Source organism: Bos indicus x Bos taurus, chromosome 12, assembly GCF_003369695.1.
Source record: "Bos indicus x Bos taurus breed Angus x Brahman F1 hybrid chromosome 12, Bos_hybrid_MaternalHap_v2.0, whole genome shotgun sequence".
NCBI lineage: Eukaryota > Metazoa > Chordata > Mammalia > Artiodactyla > Bovidae > Bos > Bos indicus x Bos taurus.
In genome coordinates, this window is record NC_040087.1 from 14211070 (window position 1) to 14233236 (window position 22167).

Below are 22167 nucleotides of genomic sequence, written 5' to 3' on the forward strand. Positions count from 1 at the left end.
GAAGACGTGAATCCATAGGAAAATGAGGAGGTGATTTCCTCCCAGACAGACAGTTGTTTTTAATAAACCAATGTCTGCTGCTAAGCAACCTTGATGCTGCCTCTTCCACAAGTACAGCTAAATAGAATACTCTATTATTACTGTGGATTAAGTTGGTGCTCTTGTGAGTCAGAGAAGATACCAGAGAAAGTTTTACTCAGGCTGCAAATAAGTGTAAAACGCTGCCTAAGAAGCAAAATAGGAGTGGCATGCCTGGGCTGTGTTGTGCAAAGCACAGAATTAGTTTACTCATGCTTGGGGCTTGACACTTGTTTGGGAGTTAGCTGTAAAGAGCTGAATTGTTCATTCAGGGCTGAGTGGACAGTCATGGTGTGGGAGACCGTCTCTCTGGTTCTCCCAAGACTACTAATTAAGGTTGTGGTTAGATCTTACAGCAGACTAAGGGAGGTCCCGTGGAACTCCCTGGACATGAGGAAAGTCTTTGAGGCAGATTAGATGTCGCAACTGTCAGATCCCACAACACAGTCATTATGCCAAGAATATGAGGTGAACTGTGAGCCAGCCAATCAGAGCAACAGGAAAGTGGGACCATTTCCGACTGCTGCCATCTCCTGACTCTGTTTAGAAGAGGTAGGGCCAAGGTGAAGCCAGCCACAAAGTTCCTTTTGCAAAATTTAGCATGCCGGGTGGCTATGCTTCCCATTGCCCAAAGCATGGAAAAATCCCTTGGTGTAATTTCCTAAGCCTCTAAATATATATTTCCTTTAATACCTAAATGTGGTTATTTCAACAAAGCCAATCAATTAACCTAAAGAGCAATATTTAGAGGGAAGAATGTGTGGAGTGGAGATGGGGGATTTTCCCCCAAGTGATAGTCGCTCAGTCGTGTCCGACTCTTTGGACCCCATGGACTGAAGCCCACCAGGCTCATCTGTCCATGGAATTCTCCAGGCAAGAATACTGGAGTGGGTTGCCATTTCCTTCTCCACCCCACCCCTCTTTCCCCCCAAAATTAATCTCTTTTTTATAACTTCTTCATCATCATCTTTTTGACACTGCAAAGAGTGGAACTAAATTTTTCTTTTGCCTCTATTTAAATGAAACTATAGTGAAAGAGAAAGAAAGTGGGCTTCCCTGGTGGTTCACAATTAAGAAATCTGCCATCAATGGAGGAGACCTGGGTTCAATCCCTGGGTCTGAAGATCCCCTGGAGAAGGGAATGGCAACCCACTCCAGTATTCTTGCCTGGAGAATCCCATGGACAGAGGAGCCTAGTGGGCTTGCTAAGAGTCCATGGGATCACAAACAGTTGGACACACAGCAGCTAACACTTTCTTCATTAAGCTGCTGAAGATAAAACTGCAGGGTGTGCAGATATCACTACAAGAAGTGTGAAGAACTCCCACGCCCATCTTTTTTTTTTTTTTCCTTTGGTTGTGCTGGGTCTTCGGTGCTGCTCCGGCTTTCTCTGGCTGTTTCAAGCAGGGGATGCTCTCTAGTTGCAGGGCGTGGGCTTCTCATTGCAGTGGCTCCTCTTGTTGCAGAGCATGGACTCTAGGTGCCTGGGCTTCAATAGTTGTAGCACGTGGGCTCAGTAGTTGTGACTTTCTGGCTCTAAACCACGGGCTCAATAGGTGTGGTGCACGGGATCTTCCTAGATCGGGGATTGAACCTGTGTCTTCTGCATTGGTAGTTGGATTCTTTACCACTGAGCCACTAGGGAAGCCCCCAGTGCCTGTCTTTGACCCTTTGTTCTCCCTTTCTTGTTCCTAATCTCTAAATAAAAACATCACCAAGATCTGAGGCTCCTCACACCAAATCTCCCCACGTCTCTTCCTTACTGCTGTGTCTCCCAAGCTACTGTTTCCTCATGCCTGGACCATGAAATAGCCTCTCAAGCGGAGAAAAATTGAGAGGCTTAAAGAGATAACCGCCTCCGGAACCCGACCATACTCTCCCCTGTTGCTGTTATTTAGTTGCTAAGTCTTGTCCTACTCTTTGCTACTCCATGGACTGTAGCCCACCAGGCTCCCCTGTCCATGGGATTTCCCAGGTCAGAACACTGGAGTGGGTTGCCATTTCCTTCTCCAGGGGATCTTCCCCACCCAGGGATCAAACCCAGGCCTCCAACATTGCAGGCGGATTTGTTACCACTGAGCCACCTGGGAAGTCCAGGATTGTATTAGATTGACCAGGAAGTTCTTTTGGATATTCTGTAACATCGTATAGGAAAGCCCAAACGAACTTTCTGGGCAACCCAATATAATGACCAGAGCATAACAAATACTCTGCAAATATTGGCTGTTACTATTATTTTCCCTTGACGGCACCTGTCATTCTGAGTTGGAGACCGTGCATGCTTTGCCTAGGTCTTGGCCTTTATCCCATCTGCCACACTGCAGACCATGCAGTAAATGCCTGGTAAATATTTGTTGAAACAGTACAATTTTCAGTTACACAACTGGGTAAACATGGCCAGGACAGCATGGGGGAGGGGGATGGGGGGAGGTGGCTAGAGCTCTCCTCCAATCTCCCAGAGACTGGCCCTTGAAGGCAGTGCCAGTCTCTGCCTGGAGGAAGGTCTCAGCTTCCATCTACATTGGCTGTTGTGCTCAGGATTACGTAAGCAACAGGGAGGAATTCCTTTCTGGCTTCAGAACCTGTAACTGAGAGGGCAGACAGGGCTGGTCATGTGGACAGGACCACTGTTCACAATGGGATTCCACACTTTTTCTTAAGATACAGTATAGTCTATGGAATATACATGGGATTTGGGTCAAATGAACCTGCTATTCCTTTACCTATGGCCATCGGGTAATTTTAGGTAAGGGCAGAATCTTTGGGGCAAGACTTCTGGATTTGAATTCTAGCTCCTACACTTTCCCTCTGGGCCTTGGTTTTTCTCATCTGTAAGATGGAAATAATTTCTCCTTCACAGGGTTATTATGAGGACTGAATGAGTTAATAATTGTAAAATTCTTAGAACAGAGCTTGGCATATAGTAAGTACAATGTAAAGTAAAAGTGTTAGTCACTCAGTTGTGTCTGACTTCTTTTGACCCTATGGACTGTCACCTTCCAGGTTCTTCTCTCCATGGGATTTCCCAGACAGGAATACTGGAGTGAGTTGCCATTTCCTTTTCCAGGGGATCTTCCCTACCCAGGGATAGAGGCTGTGTCTCCTGCATGGACAGGCAGATTCTTTATCACTGAGCCACCAGGGAAGCCCTAAGTACAATGTAAAGGTATACCTAATTATCCCGAGCCTCACCAGAAAAAAAAAAAAAAGGATATATGCAGAACACTTGATTTAGTGCCTAACATATGGCATACTCCCTGTAATTATTATTAATATTTCTATTATCATCACTTCCTTTGTAAGTGGAAGATAATTGGGTTGGCCAAAAAGTTCATTTGGGCTTTTCATAAGATGTAATGGAAAGACCTGAACAAACATTTTGGCCAACTCAATACTTTCTTAGGGTGAACTTAATGGAATAATAGAAACTTTCTTCCAATGGATGCTTTGGGTCTCTACTGATGTTTGGGGGAGAAAAGAAGTTTTTTCTGTGTGATTCTGAGCCAGTCTCTTCCTTATGCTTTGTCTTCTTTCCTTAATGCTCTGAAAACCTTCCTCATAGACCTAAACATTCAAATGCATGTCTATTTCTCTCATAAGTGAACAAAGGAGGAGTGTGTTAATTTTCCTGGACTGCTGTACAAAGTACCCCGCACGTGGTGGCTTAACACAATAGAAAGTTGTTCTCTTACAGCTCTGGAATCAGAAGTCTGAAACCAAGGTACTGGCAGGGCCATCTCCCTCTGAAAACTCTGGGAGAGAATTCTGTGCCTCTTCCACCTTCTGGTGACTCCAGGCATTCCTTGGCTTGTGGCAGCATCACTCCAGTCTCTGTATTCATCTTCATGTGGCCTTCTCCCTCTCTGCATCTCTGTCACAAGTCCTCCTCTACCCATGTCTATTAAGGACACCTGTCATAGGACTTAAGATTCACCCTAAATTCTGGAAGACCTCATCCTGAGATCCTTAACCTAATTATATCTGCAAAGACAATTTTCTCCAAATAGGTTCAAATTCACAGGAGTTAGGACATAGATATATCTTTGGGGGCAGCCTTGTCAACCCACTAGGAGAAATAAAAAAGCCCTAATGGGTTCTAACTCTTTCACAGATGGTGCTAGTGGTAAAGAACTCACCTGCCAATGCAGGAGACATCAGAGACCTGGGTTCGATCCCTGGGTTGGGAAGATCCCCTAGAGAAGGTCATGGCAACCCACTCCAGCATTCTTGCCTGGAGACTCCCATGGACAGAGGAGCCTGGGGGGCTACAGCACATGGGCTTGCAAAGAGTCAGACATGAATGAAGTGACTGAGAATGCACACATGCCCATGCAATTGGTTCTAAACAGAATTCATCCCTTAACCTTGCTAGAACCTACATATATCTGCTTTTCCTTTCCCCTACACACTTATTCTAGTCTCATCCAGACCTCTTTCGTGGGATGTTAACAGACAGAGGGGCAAGCAAGACATCCTGACCGACCAATCAGCTCCTTCCAGGCTCCACTCTGGCCCCCATCTGCACCTGCTCCCTACCTCAGGATTCGCTGCAGGCAGCATGGTGTATACTGGAGCCCGTGAAAGTGTACTCCAGTTGGCCCACCCAGTGGCCTTGCAGACATCCAGGAGAGTTGGATGTCACCCTGGGACCTCGCAGTGCCAGCCTGCCCCACCTGGCTCTTCCCCAGGGTTGCCTTAGTCACACATCAGGTTTCATAGATGAGCCCAAAGCAGGAGACCCTGGTGAGCTGAAACAAGTAGGAGCAGTGGATCTGGGTCAGAGCAGGAATTATGTTTGCACTTGGACCAAGCAAATAGGCTCAGAGAAGGAATCTAGGTCAAAAGCTTGGCAAACTGGTAGGAAACATGAAGCCTGATACACAAATTAAAATGGAGACTAGCTCTTCATCTGCACAGTCCAGTGCTTGGTTCTCCAAAGTCTAATTGAGGTAGGTCTGTTTCATGTGGCACATCATATATTGTAAGGGGCAAGCATTTGGTTTAATGTCAGGATCTACGGATAAAGGGTTAGGACATAGCACGTGATATGTGCTGTGCTTTGCTGCTCAGTCGTGTCCGACTTGTTGCGACCCCATGGACTGTAGCCCACCAGGCTCCTCTGTCCATAAGAATTCTCCAGGCAAGAATACTGGAGTAGGTTGCTATGTCCTCCTCCAGGGGAATCTTCCCAACCCAGGGAGTGAACCCAGGTTTCCCACATTGCAGGCAGATCACGTATGATATATATACATAAAATATTTAAAAAAACCAAATTGTCATAAAATGTGGTAACTCTATGTGCAAGTGTTATAAGAGGTCCAATTCTGCCTTGCGTTAGGGGTCAGGTCATGATGGGGGCACAAAAGAGGAAATATTTGAGTGGGATCTTGAAGAATTCAGTAAGGAGAGTATGGAAAGACAGCCCAGAAAGTACACTGTCTAGCTGACCGAGTGGGAGCCTCTTCCTCTCCTCTTTCTCTGCGTTGATCTTATCCAAAGCCTAGACCTTGCATTAAAAGAACCTTTTATTTTTAACACAAGAACTATTTCTTTTTAAAAACAATTAATTAATTTTTATTTGGAGCTGTACTTGGTCTTTATTGCATATGGACTTTATTTGTAGCCAGCGGGTGCTACTCTTCATTGCGATGCAAGGGCTTCTCTTATTGCAGAGCACAGGCTCTAGGTGCTCGGGCTTCAGTCATTGTGGTACTCTGGCTTAGTTAGCCCTCTGCAGGTATGATCTTCCCAGACCAAGGATTGAACCCATGACCTCTGTGTTGGCAGGCAGATTATTAACCACTAGACCACCAGGGGAACCCCTGCACAAGATCTTTTTTCTGATCAGAAATCTAAAGACAGATCTCAAGCATGTTCTACAAATGCATCATGGCCCAGGGAAACAACCAACCAGAAAAGCCTCTGGATGTGGGGAGCAGGGACCCCACATCCACAGCGACTTCTGTTCATGCAGTGGTGAACTCTAGGGTGTCAGCACGTTTCAATGATACATCACTATTGAGATTATCAGGTGGCCTGCTTCTATATCTTTCTTTTTTAAAAAGTTATTTAATTGCTTTGTTTTTGGCTGCATGGCGGCATCTCAGTTGCAGCACGCAGGATCTAAGTTGTGGGCTGGAGGCCCTTTGCTCCAGTGTGTGGGCTCCCCTCTGGTTGTGGTGAATGGGCTCCAGAGTGCATGGGCTGAGTAGCTATGGTGCGTGGGGCTTAGCTGCTCCTGGCACAGGGGATCTTAGTTCCCCGACCGAAGATCAAACCTGCGTCCCCAGCATGGGAAGGTAGATTCTTAACCACTGGACCACCAGGGAAGCCCACTGGATATCTTTCTTATTAAAGTTTTTTCCAATGATTTTACCTATAAAAAGTGTTCTCTCTCAAACCCCAAGAAGGCATTTCTGATCTCAGCCTCTGACAGAAGGGGAGGAGGCTGTCTCTCATTATTCCCTGTTCCATACTTTTTCAGTATTTAATGAATACCTCTTTGAACTTTCTTGGAGGTCTCTTGTAACCCAACATCTTTATAATTAACTGATATTTTTTAAATTAGAAAATGGGGCATCTTCATGGGGTATTCACTTTATCTAATTATTATCAGGTCACATTTAAGGAATCTAGCTGTGTAGGTAGGTTTAAATGTTTCCCAGTATTAAAACAAATGTGGATATATTATTCAGCATTTTAAATATATGTGTTAAATGTGTATATATCATGTATATCAGTTTTGAATATAAAATTCAAATAAATTTTAGAACCTAAATATTGGAATATTGAATAATGAAATAGGCCAGAATAATGAAAGAGGCCAGACATGTGAATCCACTTACATGACATTCTAAAAAAGAGAAGATTATAAGCATAAAATTCGTTTCAGTGCTTGCCAGGAGCTAGGAGCGGAGGAAGGAAATTGCAGTGGTACACAAGGAAATCTGGGGATGATGAAAATGTTCTATATCTTGATTGTGATGATGGTTCACTTCAGTTCAGTTGCTCAGTCGTGTCCGACTCTTTGCGACCCCATGCACGCCAGGCCCCCCTGTCCATCACCAATTCCCAGAGTTTATCCAAACTCATGTCCATCGAGTCGGTGATGACATCCAGCCATCTCATCCTCTGTCGTCCCCTTCTCCTCCTGCCCCCAATCCCTCCCAGCATCAGGGTCTTTTCCAATGAGTCAACTCTTCACATCAGGTGGCCAAAGTATTGGAGTTTCAGCTTCAACATCAGTCCTTCCAGTGAACACCCAGGACTGATCTCCTTTAGAATGGACTGGTTGGATCTCCTTGCAGTCCAAGGGACTCTCAAGAGTCTTCTCCAACACCACAGTTCAAAAGCATCAATTCTTCAGCTCTCAGCTTTCTTCACAGTCCAACTCTCACATCCGTACATGATCACTGGAAAAACCATAGCCTTGACTAGATGGACCTTTGTTGGCAAAGTAATATCTCTGCTTTTGAATATGCTATCTAGGTTGGTCATAACTTTCCTTCCAAGGAGTAAGCATCTTTTAATTTCATGGCTGCAATCACCATCTGTAGTGATTTTGGAGCCCCAAAAAATAAAGTCTGACAGTTTCCACTGTTTCCCCATCTATTTCCCATGAAGTGATAGGACCAGATGACATGATCTTCGTTTTCTGAATGTTGAGCTTTAAGCCAACTTTTTCACTCTCCTCTTTCACTTTCATCAAGAGGCTTTTTAGTTCCTCATCACTTTCTGCCATAAGGGTGGTGTCATCTGCATATCTGAGGTTATTGATACTTCTCCCGGCAATCTTGATTCCAGCTTGTGCTTCTTCCAGTCCAGCATTTCTCATGATGTACTCTGCATAGAAGTTAAATAAGCAGGGTGACAATATACAGCCCTGATGTACTCCTTTTCCTATTTGGAACCAGTCTGCTGTTCCATGTCCGGTTCTAACTGTTGCTTCCTGACCTGCATATAAGTTTCTCAAGAGGCAGGTCAGGTGGTCTGGTATGCCCATCTCTTTCAGAATTTTCCACAGTTTATTATGATCCACACAGTCAAAGGCTTTGGCATAGTCAATAAAGCAGAAATAGATGTTTTTCTGGAACTCTCTTGCTTTTTTGATGATCCAGCAGATGTTGGCAATTTGATCTCTGGTTCCTCTGCCTTTTCTAAAACCAGCTTGAACATCAGGAAGTTCACAGTTCACATATTGCTGAGGCCTGGCTTGGAGAATTTTGAGCATTACTTTACTAGCGTGTGAGATGAGTGCAATTGTGTGGTAGTTTGAACATTCTTTGGCATTGCCTTTCTTTGGGATTGGAATGAAAACTGCCCTTTTCCAGTCCTGTGGCCACTGCTGAGTTTTCCAAATTTGCTGGCATATTGAGTGCAGCACTTTCACAGCATCATCTTTCAGGATTTGAAATAGCTCAACTGGAATTCCATCACCTCCACTAGCTTTCTTCATAGTGATGCTTTCTAAGGCCTACTTGACTTCACATTCCAGGATGTCTGGCTCTAGGTGAGTGATCACACCATCGTGATTATCTGGGTCGTGAAGATCTTTTTGTACATGACTATATATACTTGTAAAAATGTAATTAGCTCTACAATTTAAAAGGATGAATTTTACTTTATGTAAATTACATCTTAATAAACCTGACTTTAAAAAAAATCAGGTTACTCCAGGCTCCTGGTGCAGGCTAATTCACTGCTGCATCTACTCCTAAAATATATATATATATATATCCTTTATTTATCTGGCTGTGTCAGGTCTCAGTTGTGGCACACGGGATATCCCCGTGCCATGTGGGATCTATTTTTTTTTTAACACAGGCAGCTTTATTTTAGATTATATGAGCTTCTGTTATAAGTGTAAACCAACTGAGTCATCAGCATATATACAGCCCTCTTGCAAACCCTGAATTTTACTAGTCTGTTGTTGGTATACCCTGCAAGGCAGTGAAGCAGGAACAAGAAGCTTCCACAGGGCTGGTTGGCAAGAGCCTCCCACCCAAACCCTGGCCCCTGGGTGTGTGGTTTTAAAGGGACAATCCATGCGGGATCTTTGGTTGCGTTGCACAGACTCTCTGGTTGTGGGTCACAGCTTCAGTCGTTATGGCCCTCGGGCTTAGTTGCCTCCTGGCACGTGGGATCTTTCAAGACCAGGGGTTAAAACACTGTCCCCTTCACTGGCAGGTGGATCCTGAGCCACTGAACCACCAGACAAGTCCCTGGATCTACCTCTTCTTACTTGTTTTTAGAAATACCCAGATAGAAGAGTTTGAATATTACCCATTTAATGTCCTTTTAAATGGAGGCGTTTTGAGTATGATTCTGAACGAGATTGACCCCAAGATCTTGAACAATTTAAACTTGAACAAGCATTTCAGGAGTAAGAGGTATAGGGCAACTTTAAATACCAACATACCTATACACAATATTTTAGAGATATGTAATATTTATCCCAGCTTTCCTAAACTTCCTTACTTGTGAAATGTTCATTTGTTGCTCTGCATGAATAAGGCAAACCTATCCATTTCTAGGGGGTTTCCCAGGTGGTGCTAGTGGTAAACAGCCTGCTTGCTAATGTAAAAGACTTAAGAGATGCACGTTCAATCCCCGGGTCAGGAAGATCCCAGGAGAGGGGCATGGTAACCCACTCTAGTACTCTTGCTTGGAGAATCCCAAGGACAGAGAGGCCTGGCCGGCTATGGTTCATAGGTCTCTTCTGGGTGGGCTACTCTTTTCTGACTCCATAAGAGTCAGATATGACTGAAGCTGCTTAGCATGCATGCAGCTGTTTCTAGTAGGACAAGCTTAGGTGGATAAAACAATAGAAATATCTTTTTTCACAGTTTTGAAAGCTGGAAGACCGAGCCCAAGGTGTCAGCAGAGTTGCCGTCTTTGGAGCCCTTCCTTCTTGGCTTGTAGATGACCGTCTTCTCCTCCTCACGTCTTCACGTAGTCTACCCTCTATGTGTGTCTGCGTCCTGACCTCTTCTTACAAGGACAACAGTCATATTGTGTTAGGGCCCACTCTAGTGACCTCATGTTAACTTGATTAACTCTTTAAAGGGCACTTCTCAGGTGGCTCAGTGGTAAAGAATCTGCCTGCCAATGCAGGAGGCACGGATTCAATCCCATCTGGATTGGGAAGATTCCCCTGGCGGAGGAAATGGCAACCCACTCCAGTATTCTTGCCTGGGAAATCTCATGGACAGAGGAGCCTGGAGGGCTACAGTCCATGTGGTCGCAAAAGAGTCAGACATGACTTGGTGACTAAGCAACAGCTCTTCAAAGACACTGTCTCCAGACATAGTCACCTTCTCAGGGGTCAGGACCCCAACATATGGATTTGGGGGAAACACAGCTGAGTAGAGAACAGCATGTTTCCACTCCTTCCCCCTCTACCATGCACTCTTACGTTCTCCAGCCATAGGACCTCTTCCAAGCTATAACCTCTTCCCTTTATTTTCACCTTGGTTACCTCCGTGCTCTGGTCAAACATTTGCAAAAGGTAGAAGGAAACCCCAACACTCTGATACCCTAAAGATGCCCTAACACTCAATGCAGGCCCAGATGGAAAAATATGCCATTTCATATGTTTTTGTTTGTTTGTTTGTTTGGGTGTATTCTTACAACTCCTTTCCTCAAAAGGCTACGTGGAGGGATTTCCCTGATGGTCCAGTGGTTAATAATCTGTCTTCCAATGCAGCGGATGTGGGTTTGATCCCTTGATGGGAACTAAGATCCCACATGCCACAGGACAGCTAATCCTAGGTGCTGCAACTACTGAGCCCACATTGCAAAAAAAAAAAGAGTTACGTGAAGTGGCTTTGAACTCTCAAACTACACCAGGAATGCATCAGACATGTCAAACAGAAAGTACTTCCCAGAGTACACATAGCCTTGCACTTGCTGCCACCACACACACAGGTGGTGAGACATGCTTGACTAGCAAACCCACGGTCAGGCAACAACAGTGCAGTTTCGAACCCCAGCTTCTGCAGCGAGTAGGGAAAACTCATGGTCAGACAATGGTCAGATCCCAGAGTAATTAACTTCTGAGCAGTATAATCATCTCAAGCAGAAAGGACAGGAGACCTCTTGAACTTCTGGCAGAAGGAGCATCGGGGCTGGCTTGCCTTCTCTGACCACAAGATGATACTCCCAGGCAGCTCTCAGAGAATCAGAAGCAAGTCCAGTGGCCTTTGCATGGTCCCATAGAACAGCAAATGGAAACTTCCATAGTTCAGGGTCTCTTTATAAAAGCAGGGGAGGCAAACTCAGTACTTTATGTTCAACTTTTAAGCAAACAAAATACTGACCGCCTTTCACAATTAATACTATTAGTAGGACTAAGAAGGGATGAGCCCAGCAAGGTTCTGTGTGATACATGAATGAGGCTCAGTGAATGACCCAAGATCAGGAAGATAAAATGCAAAGGGGACCTAGACAAGAAAAAAGGCTGAGGAGACTTCCCCTGATGACGCGGTGGTTAAGAATCTGCCTGACTTCCGAGATCAGATGAGATCCGGCGCGTTCAGGGTGGTATGGCCATAGACTAAGCAAAAGCCTTTGACAAAATTCAACATCCATTTATGATAAAAACTCTCCAGAAAGAAGGAATAGAAGGAACATACCTCAACATAATAAAAGCTATATATGACAAACCACAGCAAACATTATCCTCAATCGTGAAAAATTGAAAGCATTTCCCCTAAAGTCAGGAACAAGACAAGGGTGCCCACTTTCACCATTACTTTTCAACATAGTTTTGGAAGTTTTGCCACAGTAATCAGAGCAGAAAAAGAAATAAAAGGAATCCAAATTGGAAAAGAAGAAGTAAAACTCTCACTGTTTGCAGATGACATGATCCTCTACAAAGAATCCGCCTGACAATGCAGAGGACATGGGACCGATCCCTGGTCCAGGAAGATCCCCTTGCTAAGGGGCAACTAAACCCATGTGCCACAGCTACAGAGCCTGTGCTGTAGAGCCCATGCTCTGCAACAAGAGAAATCACTACAATGAGAAGCCTGCGTGCCGCAATTAGAGAGCAGTCTCCGCTCACCGCAACTAGAGTAAACCCCATGCTCAGTGATGAAGACTCAGGACAGCCAAAAATAAATAAGAAAGAAAAGGAAGAAAGGAAAAAGCAGAAACATTCCAGGTTGTAGCATCAAATGTCATAGGATGGGAACTGAATGGTAATCGTGTGGTATCAGCTGCTCTTTAATGAGTGGCTTTTATCGTGCAAAGCTGCAATGTGTACTCTGCATGACTCAAGGCGTAGAACAGCACTGCCTTTGCTTCTTATGACCCCTTGTTTGCAGATGAAGAGAGCTAAGCTCTACATGCAGTAAATTAGAAAGTGAAAGTAAAAGTCGCTCAGTTGTATCCGACTCTTTGCGACCCTCTGAACTATATAGTCCATGGAATTCTCCAGGCCAGAATACTGGAGTGGGTAGCCTTTCCCTTCTCCAGGGGATCTTCCCAACCCAGGGAGTGAACCCAGGTTCTCCGGCAGATTCTTTACCAGCTGAGCATTAAGGGCAGCCCAAGAGTGGGTAGCCTATCCCTTCGCCAGCAGATCTTCCTGACCCAGGAATTGAACCGGGGTCTCTTGCATTGAAGGCAGATTGTTTTACCAACTGAGCTATCAGGGAATTTAGAACCCAATGCCAAGTTCTCCCTGATGCTAAACCCATTCTCTCCTGCTATCCACCATAATAGCCCCTTAGTGTAGTACTAGTCGCTCAGTAGTGTCCAGCTGTTTGTGATCCCATGGACTGTAGCCCTCCAGGCTCCTCTGTCCATGGGATTCTCCAGGCAAGAATATTGGAGTGGGTTGCCATTTCCTTCTCCAGATAATAGCCCCTTACTCATTGGTAGTTCATGGTATTGAGTAGACAGAACAGATTTTTAGTACACAGAACGTAGTGTTTTTTCCCTAAATGTAGTTTCAGTTCTTCTCAAGAGGTTGTTTCAATTCTCCTTATAAAGTTTAAAGAAACCATATTCCAGTAGGTTCTGCTAAGAAGGTGATGCTTCAAATAGGGGAACACAGATAGATTTTTGCCTTCAAGGCCCTGATGTCCTCAGAAGGCCAACTTATGAAAGAGTGTAGCTGCATTGTTGAAAGCGGTGGCGTTTGCCCCTTTCTGCTCATTCACAGCAATTGGGAAGGTGTGATTCCTCCATGGAGGAAGTCACTGTCCAGCGGGAGACAGGACAGGCTGGACAAGAAGTGCATGGTATATTTGATTACAATGTCTGCAGAGTGATGAACAGGGAGCTATAATTCTTGGTACAAATTGGCAAAGTCGGTTGGAGTAACCGAGAAGCATCTGGAAGGGAAAATATCTGATGAAGGAAAAGTATAGACGAAGGAGCACTGAGCGATGGCAGTAGTTGTGTTTTTTGTTTGTTTTGTTTTTCTTTTTTAATGTGTTGGCCGTGCCATAGGACATGTGAGATCTTAATTTCCTGACCAGGAATCGAACCAGCACCACCTGCAGTGGAAACACGGAGTCTTAACTGCTGACCACCAAGGAAGTCCCCCGTAGTGGTGGCTTTAAGTGCTGTTTGGCCCAAACACGTAAGGGAGCACCTAAGCAAGGATGGGAAGAGCTGGGAAGGCTTCACTTCCTGGGCTGGAGTCTGAAATTTTCGGCCACACCTGCCCTAACTCTGATGACTCAAACCTGGTGTTTTCTTGGGTGGGGAAGGGGTAGGACAAATGACTAGGTCAGCAGGCAAAAGGGGATGACTGGCAACCATTATGCTGCAACCTTGGAGAAGGGGATCCTGCCTCCCTGGCCCGACTTCCCATCTGACTCACGCCACGGCTGTTGTGGTGCCTCTGACTCACCCAGGCTAGAAGCCCGAGAACCAATGCTGACACCTCCGACTCCCTCAGGCATCATATCTGGCCCCAACTCAGAGGAATCTTACCCTGAGACTATTTTTAGAACCCATTCCCTAGCTCCACCCCTTGCTTTGGGCCAGGCCCTCATCCTCCTAAACTGGTCTTCCTGTCTCCAGTCTACTTACTGGAGTCCATTCACTGAACTCCCACCTGTGAGAGCTTTCTGAGAAAGAAACCAATGCTGTACTCCCCTGTTTCCTATTGCCATGGCTGTGGTTCTCAACCGGAGGTTCCTCTGAGCTCCACAGACCCAGGAGCAAACTCACACATGCATGACACATGGCAGAGGCCGTTAATGATGAGCAAATGGCTCACTCCCACGCCTTCTACCCTCCCCTGTGGTTAGATTGGGGCATGTGACTTGTTGTTTAGTCGCTAAGTGGTGTCTGACTCTTTAGGGTTCCATGGACTGTAGCCAGCCAGGCTCCTCTGTCTATGGGATTTCCCAGGCAAGAATACTCGAGTGTTTGCCATTTCCTTTGATGGGGGATCTTCTCAACCCAGGAATCAAACTTGTGTCTCCTGCACCGTCAGGTGGATTCTTTACCACCGAGCCACTAAGAAACCCAGAATACTAATGCTGTGTCTTGGCGTGTGACTAGTGTTATCCAGTAAATGGTGACTACAAGTAACAAGGTCACCTACAGGCTCAACCTACAGGCTGAGACAGGATGCCTCCTCTGGGCTCTGTCTTCCCCTGATGCAGGGACCTTGGGAGACAATGTTCTCAGTGGCTTTACTGTTACATGAAGGGAGGCTATTGTATAGTGTAGACACAGCTTTTACATGCACTGGCCCTCACTTGAGCAGAATAACCCCTGTGTCTTAAAACAATGAGATTTGGTGGTCTTATCTACGGCAGCAACGAATGTTCTATATATGACCAACACGACCCATCATATAGCTCTTTGCATAAGAAAGTGCCTGTTCTCCTGAATGGTATATTATCAACTCAGTTTTTGTTTTCTGTTTTTCTTTTTAGATTGTTTTTTGATGTGGACCATTTTTAAAGTCCTTGTTGGATTTGTTATAGTATTGCTTCTATTTTATGTTTTGGTTTTTGGCCTGGAGGCATGTGGGATCTTAGCTGCCCAACCAGTGATCAAACCTACACCCTTGCCTTGGTAGGTGAAGTTTTAACCCCTGGATGGCCAGGGAAGTCCCTTTATCTCATGTTATCTGCTAAATGTCACGGAGGTTAGATGACTTTTTTTGAAATAGGAAACAAATTATTTACTTTCTATCAGAGTTCCAAAGAATAGCAAGGAGAGATAAAAAAAAAGAAAAAAAAAAAAAGCCTTCCTCAGTGATCAGTGAAAAGAAATAGAGGAAAACAATGGAATGGGAAAGACTAGAGATCTCTTCAAGAAAATTAGAGACACCAAGGGAACATTTCATGCAAAGATGGGCTCAATAAAGGACAGAAATGGTATGGACCTAACAGAAGCAGAAGATATTAAGAAGAGGTGACAAGAATACACAGAAGAACTATCAAAAAAGATCTTCATGACCCAGAAAATCATGATGGTGTGATCACTCATCTAGAGCTCATTCCACATCCTGGAATGTGAAGTCAAGTGGGCCTTAGGAAGCATCACTATGAACAAAGCTAGTGGAGGTGATGGAATTCCAGTTGAGCTATTTCAAATCCTGAAAGACAATGCTGTGAAAGTGCTGCACTCAATATGCCAGCAAATTTGGAAAACTCAGCAGTGGCCACAGGACTATTTTCATTCCAATCCCAAAGAAAGGCAATGCCAAAGAATGCTCAAACTACCACACAGTTGCACTCATCTCAGTTCAGTTCAGTTGAGTTCAGTCACTCAGTCGTGTCCAACTCTTTCATGGCTCTTATCTCACACGCTAGCAAAGTAATGCTCAAAATTCTCCAAGCCAGGCTTCAGCAGTACGTGAACCGTGAACTTCCAGATGTTCAAGCTGGTTTTAGAAAAGGCAGAGACACCAGAGATCAAATCGCCAACATCCGTTGGATCATCAAAAAAGCAAGAGAGTTCCAGAAAAACATTACTTCTGCTTTATTGACTACGCCAAAGCCTTTGACTGTGTTGATAACAACAAACTGTGGAAAATTCTTCAAGAGATGGGAATACAAGACCACCTAACCTGCCTCCTGAGAAACCTGTATGCAGGTCAAGAAGCAACAGTTAGAACTGAACACAGAACAACAGACTGGTTCCAAATTGGGAAAGGAGTACATCAAGTCTGTATATTGTCACCCTGCTTATTTAACTTCTTTGCAGAGTACATCATGCAAAATGCCATGCTGGATGAAGCACAAGCTGGAATCAAGATTGCTGGGAGAAATATCTATAACCTCAGATATGCAGATGAAACCAACCTTATAGCAGAAAGCGAAGACGAACTAAAAAGCCTCTTGATGAAAGTGAAGGAGAAGAGTGAAAAAATTGGCTTAAAGCTCAACATTCAGAAAATTAAGATCATGGCATACGGGTTTCCACCACTTCATGGCAAACAGATGGGGAAACAATGGAAACAGAATCTATTTTCTTGGGCTCCAAAATCACTGCAAATGGTGACTCCAGCCATGAAATTAAAAAACGCTTGTTCTTTGGAAGAAAAGTTATGATCAACCTAGATAGCATATTAAAAAGCAGAGACATTACTTTGCCGACAAAGGTCCATCTAGTCAAAGCTATGGTTTTTCCAGTAGTCAGACCATACAGAAAGCTAAGCGCTGAAGAATTGATGCTTTTGAACTGTGGTGTTGGAGAAGACTCTTGAGAGTCTCCTGGACTGCAAGGAGATCCAACTAGTCCATCCTAAAGGAAATCAGTCCTGAATATTCATTGGAAGGACTGATGTTGAAGCTGAAACTTCAATACTTTGACCACCTGATGCAAAGAACTGACTCATTGGAAAAGACCCTAAAGCTGAGAAAGATTGAAGGTGGGAGGAGAAGGGGATGACAGAGGATGAGATGGTTGGATGGCATCACTGACTTGATGGACATGAGTTTGAGTAAGCTCCAGGAGTTGGTGATACACAGGGAAGCCTGGCATGCTGAAGTCCATAAGGTCACAAAGAGTCGAGTTGGACATGACTGAATGACTGAACTGAACTGAGCTGTAGGATTGGGGAAGTTCTGAAAAGAAATCTCTGAAGTTATGATCCACTGGAAAGGAAGTATAAAAAAGTTCTTAAGAGTGAATATCGGGGACTGCTGGCCTACAGAATAATCTCCAGACATGAAACTCATGTTAAAGCAGAGAAGACATGAAAACCTTTGTGATTTTGTTAGCAGTGGCTTCTTGTTGCCCTGTGTTTCGATTGGCTTGGAGCTTATTATTTCCAATTGCGCATTGCCCTTCTGAGTGACCTTGCCCTTGAAAATACTAGTCTGTCATCTTCAGCCTGTTCAACTGTACCTTATCCTTCAAGACCGAGATAAATTTTCACCTTCTGCACTGAGCTTTCAGATCCTTCAGCCATGACCTCAGTCATAGCATCTCTCATAATATTGGGGATTTATCTATGCATGTCTGTCTCTTCACTAAAACATGAACTTCTCCTGCACAAGTTGTGGTTCTTTTTCATCTCTGTGTCCCTGAACCCCTAGAATAGTGAACAAGATGTGTTCACCAACCACTTTGGGCTACCTTTCTAGACACTTCCAGTGAGTTGGCTGCATGTGACAATGAATAGACTACATCATTTTATAAAACTTCACATTTTTTTACAAATTGAAGGTTTGGGCTGCATCCCGCAAGCCCATTGGCAACATTTTTCTGACAACATTTGCTTACTTCATCTTTCTGTGTCACAGTTTGGTAATCCTCAAAATATTTCAAACTTTGTCATTATTGTTATATTTTACTGCAATTTGTGATTGGTGATCTCTGATGTTAACTACTATGTCTCAGATAATGGTTAGCAATTTTTAACAATAAAATATTTTAACTTGCTGACCATTATCTGGCAGATTCATGGGGTCGCAAAGAGTCAGACACGACTGAGCGACTGAACTGACTGAACTGAAATGAATGCATGTACCTTGTTTTATAGACAGACTGCTCTTGCACACTTAACAGACTACTGTATAACATAGACATAACTTTTATATGCACTGGGAAGCCAAAAAATTCATGTGACTTGTTTTACTGCAATATTTGCGTTTATTGTGGTCGTCTAGAACTGAACCTGTGATATCTTTGAGGTCAGCCTGTAGTGAAATTGTCTAGACCATCACTCATAAAATACATCTACAGTTGAGAATAATCAGTGTTTCAGCATCAAGTTCTTGGCACACATTCAAGGGCTATAAGCCCTAAATTATATATGCCAGGGTGTAAACTACCCTTCAAACACCACCTTCCCCAATGGAGGACAAACACACTGAAACCCGAGTTCTGTAGAAATTAACAAAACTACAAATGTTACTTGTTCATCTCTCCTTTACATGGAAACCACCACCTTTTCTATATGTTCTATGTACATTTCAGTTCCTCCCTTCCGATAGTCAGGAGTACAGTTTCTTAAAAAAAAAAAAAAAAAATTAGGGTATTTGGTAGCCTGATATATATATGGTTGTCTAATGCAGACCCAGACACTACCAGTCCCTTGCCTGCAGCTGCAGCAGACAACCTCAAGGACCCACAAGTTCCCAACCATGAGCATGGGGCCCCCCTCACATCTTCCCAAGAGCTTCTGCTAGACCACTGAAGCTGGCACTTGAAATGAATGATCCATACCCTAGGTTTTAGTTGTATAAATCCAAGACCACAATACACTCATGTGTGCTCAGTTGTGTCCAACTCTTTGCAACCCATGAACTGTAGCCCTGCCCAGGCTCCTCTGTCCCTGTGATTCTCCAGGCAAGAATACTGGAGTGGGTAGCCATTCCTTTTTCCAAGGGGTCTTCCTGACCCAGGGACTGGAACCCAGGTTTCTTGCCTTGCAGGCAGATTGTTTACCATCCGAACTACCAAGGAAGCCCACCCCAATGCATAAACTATCCTGTATCTTATATTTCCCTCTGGGTCATTTATTTCTGGATGGTCATTTATCTCTGCCTGTTTTGTAGGATTTGTGCTCTTTATCTCTTTTTTTTCCTAAACGTACAAGGCAAAATACAGAATTCAGCCATTACTTCTCACTGAACTGAGCATTAGACTACTATACATTTTCAAGGCCTCCATGACCTGGTATCTCTCCCTCTTGTCTTTTCCTGTTAAACAAAGCCAAGGGCCGCAGTCCCCTTAAGCGGTTTCCTCTATAGGATTGTGCAGGATGCGATGCTTGGGTGAGTCGCTAGGTGGCATCTCCTGGAGGTGCTTGGCGAACTCTTCCAGAAAGCGCTTTTTGAGAGCCCTCCACCGTTCTCCACGTTGGCTGCTGTTGTCTGGTGGGCGGGTTGGAGTTAATCCATTGCCATCTGTCTTTATTTTGCTAACTTACTCAGTCGGACGCCACACAATTGAGTTCTGCAAATGTCGGCTCTCCAGCACGGCAATTACCAAGTCTTTCTAAACAATATCACTGCACAGCATTCTTCCTGCTGCCTTGAAGCATTCAGGCTCGTTTTGACTGGCTTGGCTTGTAGGGCTCTTCATCTTCAAAGATGAAGAAAGATTGGTCCGAACTCAAAGCCACAACAAGGCATGGTTTCTCTTTCCACGCTGAGAACGTGCCAATCGACATGTTCCTGTTACATAAAAACCCCAGGCAGCGCAGCTGAGGACGTGGGCTTGTCCACGCAGCCCACAGCGGCGCCACCACCTCCTCGGTGAGGCAGGGGCTCAGAATGCGTTTTGGGGTATTGAAGTTGTTCTTTCAATATTTGAGGGGCTGATAGGAGGGGTGAGGAGTGAAGCATGCAGCAGTGAAGCCGGGAGGCAGAAAGAGAAAAGAGAAGGGAGGGAGAGTGAGTTGATATTTGAATGGCGTTCTTCCATGGCTGTTCCAAAAGAAGGATGAACTGATACTCTCAATGGCACAGGAATGGTACTTGTCCTTCCATTGCTTACTCATTCATTCATTATGTGTTTAAGACCTACTCTTTGTGTCAGGCACTATGCTAGGTGTTCCAGATACAGATGGGATCAGCTCCCCAAGAGTCACTGCCCTCTTGGGGCTTATAATTTGTAGGGAGACAGATAACTCATCAAGTAAACACAAGATGGAGTGAAAGAGAAAGTGGAGGTTTTGTACACACATGTGATGGGGTCCCACACTTAGTCCGGGGGTCAGAGTCATCTCAAGTAGATGAATATGAAGAGGGCTTTAGGACTTCCCAGAAGTCCAGTGGTTAAGACTTCATGCTTCCAATGTAGGGGGTGTGGGTTTTGATCCCTGGTTGGGAAACTAAGACCCCACGTGCTACACAGCATGGCCAAAAGATAAAATAGTTTTAAAAAATGATGAAGAAGATTTTAGAATATTCTTCTTTCTATGGGCTTTTCCTGGTGGCTCAGATGGCACAGAATCCGGCTGCAATGCAGGAGACCTGGGTTCCATCCCTGGGTTGGGAAGATCCCCTAGAGAATGGAAAGGCTACCCACTCCAGTATTCTGGCCTGGAAAATTCCATGGACAGAGGAGCCTGGTGGGCTACAGTCCATGGGGTTGCATGGACTACTTTCTATACCCCCTTATGCTAAGTATTCTGCTTAGCAATTCAATTAGTAGGTCCTAGATTGGTATTTGGTGACCAACTGGCAAGTTTTGACTGCGCATGACGTGAGGAAGGTCCAGCAGAATGAGGTACAGTGAGAACACAGCCCAGTCCCTGAAGAAGAGGCAAGAGCTTCGTTTACATAAAGCAGAGATTTTGGCTCTCCCTACTCTGTTCACCAACCCCTGGATGTGGCTTGTTTTTCCTTACAAACTAGTTCCTCCTTAATGACTTGCTTTTGCCCTGTTTCTACCCCAAAATTGTATTAACGTCTTCTTCCACCTTCTATCTTTAGTGAAGTCCAGTTTGTTCAAAGTTTTAAAGTCCTGATCAACCAAAAGCAAATTAAACTTTAACCCTGTTAGTTTAGCCTGCTGTCTTAGGGTAGTTCTTCAGATTTCATTCACAATCTAAGTTTTAGAAAATATGAGGCAAAGAGGAGGCAAGAGAAAACAGGAAATCTCCTACCATGTTTGTCTTCTCCACTGTATTACTGTACTTTCAGGAGAAAGTACTATTTTATTCCACTGGACAAAGTTTCAGCTATAAATAGACCAAAGGGAACCCATGTCTGGACTCACTGACATACAGTTCAAGCAAAGGTGGGCCTACTGATCTGTTGTTTTTAGGAACTGCCCATTTCCTGAGTTTTATTTTAAGTGCTGGAATACATTGGACCTCTGGCAGAGTTTCAGAGAAGGCAATGGCACCCCACTCCAGTACTCTTGCCTGGAAAATCCCATAGATGGAGGAGCCTGGTAGGCTGCAGTCATGGGGTCTCGAAGAGTCAGACATGACTGAGCAACTTCACTTTCACTTTTTACTTTCATGCATTGGAGAAGGAAATGGCAACCCACTCCAGTGTTCTTGCCTGGAGAATCCCAGGGACGGGGGAGCCTGGTGGGCTGCCGTCTATGGGGTTGCACAGAGTCGGACACGACTGATGTGACTTAGCAGCAGCAGCAGCTGGCAGAGTTTAGTGTGGCCCTCACTGCTTACCAGTGCGTTTGTGAATGATCCAGTATCATAGGACTTTATCTTGACAACCATACTTGTTTGTCATTAAATATTTGAGGTCTGAGTCTTTTAAGGTCATCTCCTGAGAGAATGACACCAGCAGGTAGTTTGCAGACCAATCGCAGCTGCAAGAGTGACACAGGAAGTCTGTTTTGCTTCATCTTGGCTTTACTGAATTCCTCCTGGAGGCTCACCCCAGGCTGACAGGCAGCTGCCCTTCATGACGGCAGGCCTCTCCTGCTGGAACCATAACTGTCAGAAGGCTTGGGGGTTAGCGGGGCTGTCGGGGACAGCGGCGTGGCCTGCGGAGTGGCCCCCAGTAGAGCCCCGCGCCCTCCTGCTCCCCCTCACTGGGATCTGTGTGACCTGCGGATCTGGCGTGGTGGGGGATACAGAGGGCAACGGGGACCTGGAGGGAAGAAGAAATGTTTTTGAAATTGCAGGCTGCCACCGGAGAGCCAGCCCGGAGTGGCCACAGCTGTTACCATAGAAACCTCTGA

General features: G+C 44.8%; 1 protein-coding gene across 1 annotated transcript in view; it reads right to left on the minus strand.

Annotated features, from left to right (window-relative positions):
* Positions 1-22167, minus strand: part of SMIM2 (small integral membrane protein 2) — an 83966-nt gene that overhangs the window by 4503 nt on the left and 57296 nt on the right.